The sequence below is a fragment of the Ochlerotatus camptorhynchus genome, unplaced genomic scaffold, assembly GCF_037179485.1.
Source record: "Ochlerotatus camptorhynchus isolate MF236.1 unplaced genomic scaffold, CSIRO-AGI_Acam_v1.1 ptg000041l, whole genome shotgun sequence".
Classification (NCBI taxonomy): domain Eukaryota; kingdom Metazoa; phylum Arthropoda; class Insecta; order Diptera; family Culicidae; genus Ochlerotatus; species Ochlerotatus camptorhynchus.
In genome coordinates, this window is record NW_027040532.1 from 1,103,160 (window position 1) to 1,114,620 (window position 11,461).

At 39.3% G+C, this 11,461-nt stretch overlaps 1 protein-coding gene across 5 annotated transcripts in view; it reads right to left on the reverse strand.

Moving 5' to 3' along the window:
* The window catches only part of exd (extradenticle), a 145,990-nt gene extending 136,130 nt beyond the window's left edge, over positions 1–9,860 (reverse strand). For 3 of the 5 annotated variants that reach the window (XR_010518765.1, XM_065237016.1, XM_065236999.1), the window contains exon 1: positions 9,144–9,860. The gene's annotated coding sequence lies outside the window, so the exon portion shown is untranslated. The remainder of the gene's footprint in view (positions 1–9,143) is intronic. The other 2 variants (XM_065237022.1, XM_065237010.1) reach the window with 1 other exon arrangement.
* Positions 9,861–11,461: the final 1,601 nt, after the last annotated feature.

Here is an 11,461-nt window from a genome sequence, read left to right on the forward strand (position 1 = left end):
AACCACAAATCCAATTTTTGGGAATGTAAGACTCGCAAAGCGATCCTACAATCTCGTTCTAACCGTCAGGTAGGAAACGCTCCACGTTTCCGACCAGGTACAAATTCCTCTGCTGTTAACAACGGTCAGCGAGGAACAAATTCTACATTCGTACCCGTAGGTACAAATATCTCCCCTGCTTCAAATGTTTCATCTGTACCTACTCCCCTCGCTGCTAACAATGTTCAGCGAGTTAATGGAGCTCAAAATACTAACCAACGTAATTCTAACGGAAATTTTGAAAATTTTGACTTAAGAAGCACTACTGCTCCTAAAATGGAATTCTTACAGAAATCATTAATTGACATGATTACTGATATGTTGAAAACTAACTCCATGTTTGATGCTATTCAAACTGGAGTGAAATTTGCAAATAATATTGTCATGACTTTAAAATTCAGTAATGGATTTTAAAGCATTAAATATTTTAAATTGGACTGCTCGATCTCTTAAAGATAATGATGACGAGCTATTTAACTTTTTGAGAGTTCATAACGTGCATATTGCCGTTATAACTGAAACGTTCCTTAAACCTGCCCATAAGGTTAAGAAGGACGCAAATTACTTGATTTACAGAAATGATCGTCTTGATGGACCCTGTGGTGGCGTTGCCATCATTATTCATAGACGAATCAAGCATAAAATTCTTTCTTCATTTGAAACCAAAGTTTTTGAAACTTTGGGAGTTTCTGTTGAAACAAAATTTGGACAACTTACGTTTATAGCTGCCTATTTGCCATTCCAATGCGTAGGCCAGCAAAAGAATTTTCTCAAGGGTGACCTCCAGAAACTTACCCGTCATAGGTCTAAATTCTTCATTATTGGTGATTTTAATGCAAAACACCGCTCATGGAATAATGCTCAAAGCAATTCCAATGGTAATATTCTGTTTGATGATTGTTCTGCAGGTTATTACACTATTCAATATCCAAACAGCCCAACATGCTTTTCTTCTGCAAGAAATCCCTCCACTATTGATTTGGTCTTAACTGATTCATGTCAACTTTGTAGCCAATTGGTTACCCATGCTGACTTCGGTTCTGATCACCTTCCAGTAACTTTTGAAATATCCCAAGAAATAATTTGTAATCCCAACAGCTCTACTTTCAATTACCATAGAGCTGATTGGGAGCAGTATCGAACATTTATGGAATATAACTTCGATCCAAACATTCCTTTGCAAACCAAAGATGAAATTAATTATGCTCTTGAATCTCTGACTACTTCTATAGTTGAAGCAAGAGCTGCCTCAGTACCAAAATGCGAGGTTAAATTCGATTCAATTATAATAGACGATGATCTTCAGCTCTTGATCCGTCTTAAAAATGTCCGTAGGAGACAATATCAAAGAACACGCGATCCTGCCATGAAAGTTATCTGGCGGGATTTGCAAAAACAAATTAAAAAGCGATTCTCTGCCCTGAGGAACAAAACTTTTGAAAATAATATTTCTAAATTAGACCCAAGTTCCAAACCCTTTTGGAAACTCACAAAAATTTTGAAAAAACCTCAAAAGCCTATTCCAGCGCTTAAAGAAGGTGGTAAAATTTTGATCACAAATTTGGAAAAAGCTCAGAAACTTGCTAAGCAATTCGAGAGTTCCCATAATTTCAGTTTGGGTCTTACTAGTCCTATTGAGAATCAGGTTGCTCGGGATTTTCTGAATATTTTCTCTCGGGAAAATATTTTTGATGATTCCTGGGGGACTGATTTGGACGAAGTAAGGTCTATAACTAAAAAATTTCAAAATATGAAAGCTCCAGGTGATGATGGAATTTTCTATATCCTCATCAAAAAACTCCCAGAGAGTACCTTGTCTTTCTTGGTAAAATTATTTAACAGATGTTTCCATTTGGCATACTTTCCTGATAAATGGAAAAATGCAAAAGTTGTTCCAATTTTGAAGCCGGATAAAAATCCAGCTGAAGCTTCTAGCTACCGTCCAATAAGTTTGCTTTCTTCAATAAGTAAACTTTTTGAAAAAATAATTTTGAATAGAATGATGCTTCACATCAATACGAACTCAATTTTTGCAGATGAGCAGTTTGGATTTCGCCATGGGCATTCAACTACTCATCAACTCTTAAGAGTTAACAATTTAATTCGTTCAAACAAATCTGAAGGCCACTCAACTGGAGTTGCTCTTCTAGACATAGAAAAAGCATTCGACAGTGTTTGGCATGAAGGTTTGATTGCTAAATTGAGAAAGTTAAATTTTCCACTTTATATTATGAAATTAGTTCAAAATTATTTAACTGACAGAACTCTGCAGGTAAATTATCAAAATTCCAAATCTAATCGACTACCTGTTAGAGCAGGAGTTCCTCAGGGTAGCATTCTTGGGGCTATATTGTATAACATTTTCACTTCGGACCTCCCTGATTTGCCTCAGGGTTGCCACAAATCTTTGTTCGCTGATGACACAGGCATTTCCGCTAAAGGAAGAAGTCTACGTGTTATTTGCAGCAGACTGCAGAAAAGTTTAGATATTTTCTCTTCTTATTTACAAAAATGGAAGATTTCTCCCAACGCTTCCAAAACTCAACTTATAATATTTCCACATAAGCCTAGAGCTTCGTTTTTGAAACCTAGTAGTAGTCACATAGTCACTATGAACGGAGTTCCAATTTCCTGGTCAAACCAAGTGAAATATCTTGGATTAATACTTGACCAAAAATTAACTTTCAAAGATCACATTGAGGGCATTCAAGCCAAATGTAACAAATATATAAAATGTTTGTATCCTCTTATAAACAGGAAATCCAAACTTTGCCTGACGAATAAACTTCTAATATTTAAACAAGTTTTTAGACCGGCCATGCTTTACGCTGTGCCAATATGGTCTAGTTGCTGCACTACCAGGAAAAAAGCACTTCAAAGGATTCAGAACAAAATTCTGAAAATGATTTTGAAGTTGCCTCCCTGGTACAGTACAACCGAAGTACATAGAATTTCGAATGTTGAGACTTTAGCACAAATGTCCAACAAAATAATTAATAATTTCAGGCAAAAATCGTTGCAATCCTCAATTGCAACGATTAATTCCCTTTATACTTAGATAAGATTTAGTTTTAGTTTTTAGTTTTAAGATATCAATTGTTATACTGACATGCAGGTTAAAAAACCTGTTTAAAATACTGAATTGCCAAGACATGAACAATGTAAAAACACTTAGATATATATCATAACAATTAAGGCTGGTACGTTACTGCAGTAACTGGAGCACCTAGGTTAAAATGAAATGTAATTTATTTTGAATTTGGAACAAATAAAGAGTTAAAAAAAAAAAAAAAAAAAAAAAAAAAGTGGATATGTCGGTGTAAATAAAGCAGACGATCAGATTCAGAATAAAGCTCCAAAATCATGGCTACTATGTCAAACTGAAGAATACAGTGTTGCCCACAAAACAGCTGCTTGATCACGTTATAAGATTATCAATCTTTTGAATAATTAATAACTATTTAATTTGACGCTTGGCTGAAAAACGATCTTCCGCAAAGTTGTATCTGAGAAAATTTCCCATAGGAATAAATTTTAACAGTGCAACATGGAAAAAGTTTTTTTTTTTCTTTTTTTATGAGATTTTTAGCCGTAGACTAGTTCATCTCCGTAAAGTATGGAAAAAGGCTAAACGGCAATGAACAAAAAGTGTGGGTTTCCCATAATAATTCCCATATAAACTTCGAATGGTTTGTTCCAAGTCAGTTTCTTACCAAATGAGTTCAAATTTTGGCAGGCTAATCAGAACCCGATTTGGAACCGTTAAGGTACTGTGGAGCGAAAATTTCAAATTTTGCATCAGTCTAATGTTAACTCAGAATCATGAATAGTCCCAAGTCTGTGATGATTAAATCTTTTCTAACACGCAAACCAAACCACGATCAGCAATATTTCTACGCATCGATAGAAATGCTTCCGACTGTTGATTTTCAACAAGAAACTATTGAAAAAGTGGTAAATGTCCAGCATTGTCGAATTATCGTCGAATTATCTCATAAATCGACCAATTACGTACATGCTTATGCTGCTTTCCCAACACAGTCATCAGAGAATCATTCCTAGACGAAACATGTCGATGTAGCATTACGACGAGGGCTCGGTAGCTCAGTGGTTACTGTTTCTGCTTACTGAGCAGAAGGTCGGGTTCAATCCCAGGAACGTCCCCATCCTTGCAATTTTTCACTTTGCCATATCCTATCCCCACTAGATTTGAATAAAAACAAATTCTGCTTTAACCGATCGCATCACTTACCACTTGAATCCTGATCTAAAACTAACCTATCTCACTAACACGACTATCCTTCCCGAGACAGCCGCCGAGATGTTGAGGAGTTTTCGGTCTCTAGTAACAACCGCACTGTGCAAGTTGATTAGTTCTGATCATTCATTCATGATTCATTCATTAGTTCCTCGATAATCAAACCACTCCCACGCAAACTAACCATGCCATGCAATAAAGGAAGTTTGCTCTATCAGATGGTGGTGTTAGATTGCTTCGATGCGTTTTGATTATCGAGGAATTTGCGTTTAAGCCAATGTTTACGTTTGGTTGTTCCGCCTATTTCAATTGTTGGTCTAGATAGAAGAGAATAGCAGAAATAGTGCGAAATAGGGTAAATGTTGGCTTCGGCACCCATTGACTGTTTTCGGCAACCAAAATTTAAGCGTTAATTTCACTATGTTTTCCCATCAACACACTTCCCTGAATGTATTCAAACGATTCTTTAGTCTTTCAGCTTCAATCTGTTTATATTTGTACGACCGAGCAATCCTATTATGCCAGATTTTTCTTCAAATGAAGTATACGCACTACAAAATGGGGCTGATTTCGAGTTGCCGATAATAGAACAGCTGGTTCACACGCAGTTCTAATGGGAAGGTTGCCGAAGAAAAAGAGGCTGCCGACAATAGTCACACTCACCTGAGAAGTTTGGAGCGTTGTAAAATCGCTTTCAAACCGGTTTGAAAAATTCTGTCGATTGGAATGGATAGAGAAGCAAGCAGCAGATGAATGTTAACAAACAGACACGTGATATATGTGCGTAACGCTGACAAAACGCTAATAGAAGTGCGGACGCTGCTTAGATTGACGAGAATACGTAAATTCCCCTAGCTAATTAAAGCCATGGGAATCACAAAAGAGGTAATCGATAGAGAATTGGCTTTCACCCTTCTGTTTCTAAGCCCCTTACAGTCGTCGTCACACTTGCTGGTTGCAATTATAAGATCAGGATTCACTGTGATGCGATCAGTGAAAGCAGCAGAAATTTCCTTCCCAACTCTCTTGTGGAATCTTTTAATGGCTCTGAAAAGGGCCAGTTTTGTTCGACTTCGACGGAGAAATTAAGAGCGCTCACCACAAATACGATGAGCCAGCTGAATGTCCTTTAGCATAATTGTGACACGCTTGACGTGCATGGCGCACAGGTTGGTGTCTTCGAACAGACCGACCAGATGGCCTTGCTGGATTCCTGCAACGGCCGAGCTCTGGAAGCGCAGATCGGACTTGAAAGTTCTGGGCGATTTCAGGAGGAGGATTTCTACTTTTCTACTAAACTTGGCATGAACCAAATTCCTGAAACCAGCAAAATGGTAGCAACCAATCCTGAAGCAACTGGGCCGACTCTCTGAGTTCCCATTTCTCGTAGCGAAGCTCGCTGCCTTTCCAACCACCGGGTCAACCTGTGTCTAGCAGTAGCCGTAAATAGAAGTATTTATGGTGATCATATCGGTTGACACAAAACTGCAGGACTGCCTATTCTTTGCTGCATACAGCAAAAATATTTACATTTTTTTGACAAAACTCAGGCAATCATGACAGATTCTTCATTCGCGTTGTTTTCAAAGATCTAAAAGTCATGAATACCTGAGAATTTTCAATGATGTAAATATTTACACGTTATGCATAGAATTACATTGAGAAGATTTCTTAATGACCATCGCCCAATTTTGTCACTTTTCGAGTTGTAGGATTTTAACTCAGGGCATTTATCATCGTTGCCAATCTACACCGTACCGGAGTGCGAGCCAACAGCAAAGCCATGCTACGTTCATCAGAACTCATCTGACAAATCAAACGGCCCTTTTCAGGGTCACGAAAATTTTTCTGGCAAAGTGTAAGAGTTATACTTTTTACTGTCAAGGCGAACGTTGCGAACGAAAATTAAGTCCACGCACGATCCACCAACACTAGTTGCCTCCGAAGAATTTGAAGCCATGTCCAGGTGCAAATATTTCTTTATGAACTCGACGAACTTCAAGTTCCCGTCGTTCATGAGGTCCATGTTAAAATTACCCAGCATTGTGGGTAATATTGGGGGCATTGGCTCCAGGTAAGATGTCGTCAGATTCCGCGCACAAAAGTATTGCTTCTGCTTGTTGACGATAGTAAATAGAACAGAAAATCAAAATATAAAACTGAGGTAAGGAAGATAGTTTAAATATGATTCAGATTAATACCTGGCTCAATAAAGATACAAATTAACAACGCTCGAACGCTGGTAACGGAGATCTCCACTGCACAGATGTCACCATATACATCCGAGCGACCAAGCTATGCGTCATAGCTCTCGCTGAGTTTATTGATCGTGGGATTTCAACAATTGAAAAATTGAGTGTACAATACGATCCCATCCTCATAGTCTGAAAAGCATGGCGATATTTGCGCAGCAAATATCCAAGTCGAAGCTTGCAACATTATACACTATTCTGCGTATACCTGTAACCGAATACTACGATGAAGCAAGACAAAACCTTCATGACCAGGAATCTGTTCCACTATATAACGGGGGATTTCAACGTAGACGTCTCAAAAGCTGAGAATATCGGATTCGTCCAATTTATGAAGAATTTTCTGCAACTCGATCTCGTATCAGACCCTAAGCTGCCGACTACATTGGGTGACACATGCATCGATTTGGTGTTTGCAAGGAAAGTACCGCAATTGCAAACCAAAAGGTTTATTACGTACTTTTCGTACCATCGCCCCTTGTTTACCTTGTTGTTTGCTGTAAGTTTTTGAATAATTCTTGAATATGGTTGATCATATTTTTTATTTTATTGCCACCGACGACACAGTAGTGGCAGTAAGATCAACCGGTGAACACTCGTGTTTATTTCAGTTACCATGGAGACGTAATTTGTGATTAGCCCCGGTCCCTTTCAAATTGTATCATTATTTATGAACGGCCTTTTATTTGAAATGACGTTTCACATTCATCTAGTGATGTCCGATTTTCATTCGAATAATCGTTTAATCGATTAACGAACCGAAAAGTAAACTATTTATAAACGGTTAGATCATGCCGATATAAGCATTAATATCTCCACAGGATCATCACCGATCGTTTCAAACATGTGCTGCACTCTCATTGGTGGAAAAATTGCAGCACAGCGAACAAAAAATAATCGATGAGTTGTTAATCGAGTAATTAAAAAATGGGACATCTCTGATTTTGGTTTGATTGTTTTGATAAAAATGAGCGCAGAATTTCATCTCTTCCGAGGGGGCAGCAAAACCACAAAATTACCTTGAATACGGGGGGTTCTCATTGGATGAAAGGGACCGTTCATTGTAGATTCGTATGAACTTCAAACGCGTTTCGTATGAAAATCATAATTGAGACGTGCAATTTGTATAAGCCTGCTATGGAAAACATGCGTGTCTTATGAAATAATTTTCACAGTTCAAAATGCTCGTTCATACGAAACGTATTATAAAAATCTTAATTCTAGTTTTCTCAGCGCTTGGGCTCAAAAAAAAAATCAACTAGCATGCATGGTTATAACGATGGATTACATACAGTTCATACATTTACAGCTCCAGACATACTATAAACTGCTCAGGAACGTTTGGGCGGTGAATTTTACTTGTTTAAAAAAGTTGCAGTGCACACAAATAAACGCACTTTTATATTTCAAATCCATAGCCTGGAAATTAATAAAATCTGTTTTAAGACACTGTGTTGGAAATCGCCACCAGTTATAGTAATTGTGTTTGCTTGTTAAAATGAATATTTACATTTAATTGCGGAAAGTCCTACGATATAATGAAAAGCTAACAGATTTTCCTTAACGATCTTAGGTCCATTAACACAAGATGTGAGTTTTCTACTAAACTCACTAAACTACAATGCCATACAAAATTCATCACTTGAAATAAAATCAACTTAAATTATGAATAAATCAACTGCGATGAATTTGAGTTCTATTCTGAGTACATTCAGCATTAGTTCTGAAAAAGCAACATTTGTATTTCCACACACTCCTGGGTTTAACAAGGGGTTTGAAATGAATTTAAAAATGTTTATAACATCCGACAGATCTGTGATGCACTTTGTCTTAAAATTTTATCAGCTTCGTTGACGAAGAAAGACATTATTTTCAGATTTACGAGGTTGTGTCTATTTTTTAAACAAAATTCCCAAAAACAGACATAAAAATTTAGACTATGGTGTGACGATTAACATTTGGTCGTGTTCGTTCTTCGTTTGAATTACTGATGACCATTTACAACCTTTGCAAAGTTCTCCATATGAGAACAAATAAACATTACATCTACTGTTGTTATCAACCACTCATTGTTCCTTTGACGAGCCCGACGGTTGTGACTTTAGTTTTCAATCTTGATTGCACTATTCTTATGACTCCTGGATGTATAGGTAATCTAAAATCAAACAGGAAGCCGAGCAAGCTCCCGCACCTGTGTACGCCAGTGCACTTAATCCGCGATTTACCAATACCAACAATGCGGGGGAAGGTGCTTCGTAAACTTCTTCCAGCAAACAAGCGCGGGGCCGCTAGCAGGTTCTAAACTGGTCGACGACGGCGAGCTCTTCATTCATGGGTTAAAGTTAGCTGCTGCTGCTGTTGCTTACTTCCCGTTTATCGTCGTTATGATTCCCATCCCTTCTTAGTAGCATCCAGCCCGACGGCAGTGCAGCGGTTCGATGAATTCTGTAGCGTTTTCTTACTGCTGCCGCACACCAACACAAACACATTGCGGGGTTGAATTTACATACGCCTCGAGAATGCTACAGATTTACCAATGCTAATCCGACCCCATCTTCCGACTGGCGAGAAGAAATGGAGGAACGCAGGTTTACCTTCTATCTGATGTACTCCCAACCGATCCGACGAAACGCAAAAAAGGTAGGAATCCGTTTTCAGCAGTTCATAAACACACTCGTATAACACCTTCACCTCTAAATATTATCAATGGATCCAAAAATATATTGACACTTCTCTTTTTTTTTCTGTTGTCACACACAACACACTCAATCACTAGAATACTCGTCGGAAACAAACACTTCTTCTTCTTCTGCTTATTGCTGCTACTGGCACCACTTCGATTTCCAAGATTTTTCTTCTTGAATCCAGAGCCGAAAAAGCTCCTGCTGCTGCTGGTGTTTCTGCTTCTCCTCCGTAGAGAACCGTCTCTTAAAATCCTAAAATTTTACGTATACAGCGTTGAACTTCAACCTTATCGAATACACTAAGCTAGTACTTTGCATTGGCGTATACACGGTTCCCGTAACAAAACGCGATAAAAATGCGATTTTCAGCGATTGAATTTGATTTTCTTCATCGCCGAAAACCGAGCTGGTTGATGCTGAATGGCGCTGGGGACACACACAGTTCGAGCTCGACCCGACGAGCAGCCAGAGGAGTGTTTTAATGGCCGACGCGAAACACACAAAAGATTTTTTCGACTCCGCACTCTTCTTCACTCCGATATTATGCTCTCTCCGAGCTGCTGCTGCTGCTGCTGTTGATGATGATGATATGCAACCCAGGGCCGCCTGTGAGATGCCCGTAGACAACTACACACAGGAGGAGATGCTCCGTTCGTTCGGAGAGCCCCCAGTGAGTGAGAGAACGATATGTATGGGTTTGGAGTGTGAAAGTCGAAAGAAATGTTGCGCAGGGTTGTTCGGTCAATGGCGATGGGAGAGACATCTGGTTGCTCAGCTATGTATTCATTCGAATGTTTGATCTGTTTCGAATATTTTCGCATGTGTGTAGCGATACATTTGAATGAACTGTTTTTAGCATATTTTTTTTTAATTGCAACATCACCATGAGCTTCGTGTATGAGATATTATTATATCGTGATGTTATAGTTGATTTGCTGCACTGGCCAGATTTATTATCCAAGCTTCAATTAGGAAAAAGGTTGCTATAGCCAAACTAAAGAAAAATTTGCATCCTGCATCAGATTATTAGACAACCGCAGCTGATCTAAATTTAGTAACAATATGTTCCAATATGCGGCGTAGTGTTTACAGCGCCCTTGGCAATCTTCAGAAATGACGCCCTTTTTCTAATTAACCACTTCATTCGAGCAGTTAAAATGACGTTTACTACCACTCGAACTTTGAAATAAAACATTATGTTGAGATTTTTTCTTCTAGAACCACGAGAAAAGTAGCGTGCGTTTCATAAAAAAAAAGGTAAAGGGTTGTGTCCTAGACACGACCGCAGTATGACGTAGAACCTATCTATCTATCTCTATCTATGATGTATGATATATGCATTTGGGTTAACATCCGACGTCCCTCCTTTTATACATATTTTGAAGAAAAAATACGTCCGAAGTCCCTCCTTTTTTACATATTCTGCACAAAACATGCTTTCTAAGCCCAGCAACTGACAGGATTTCCCGCTATTTTATTATGAATGGGGGCGGGACAGAACGTTTCTTTTGTGGATTCTCTGCTTGTTCGTCAAGCAGTACAGTCCGGTATTTGCTCGCTCTGTCGATAGTTATTCCAAACGTTTATTCGCGTCGTCAGTAGTGTCGGTCGCATCGTGTGATGGGAAGACAGCGCTCCCGGAGCAGGCTCCGTGAGAAAGCGGAAAAGAACAGTGGTGAGTGTAGCACGAGTTGGGAATACCACCTCCGCCACGGTGAAGCGATCCAAGAAGAGGAAGAAAAACCAAGGCCAGTCCGATGGTGCGAGTGGACGTGATGACGTCACAGCAACGAACGCCAGCGACATCGGTGATTTCGGTGACACCATCGACAACGAAAATTCTGCCGGCCCGAGTGCGGCAAAAGTGAAGCTACCTCCATTGGTAGTAAAAAATGCTCATCTTAATGAGCTCATCGCGGATCTAGCGACGCTGGGCGTTAAAGCCGAATACAAGTTGGGCAGAGTCGGCACCAAGGTGGTGCTCCGTACCAAAGCGGAGTATGACTTGGTCGTCGCCCACCTGAGGACTTCCAAGGTGGAATTCTTCACCCACGACATTCCCGGTGAGAAACCATTCAAGGTCGTCATCAGGGGCCTACCAAACTTCGACCCGAAGTTTATCGAAGCTGAAATCAGGGACCGGTACAAGCTGGCCCCAAGTGCCGTCTATCGGATGACAAGAAGAGACGAGAATGTGAAGGCGTATCCGGATTACCTTTTCCTGGTAC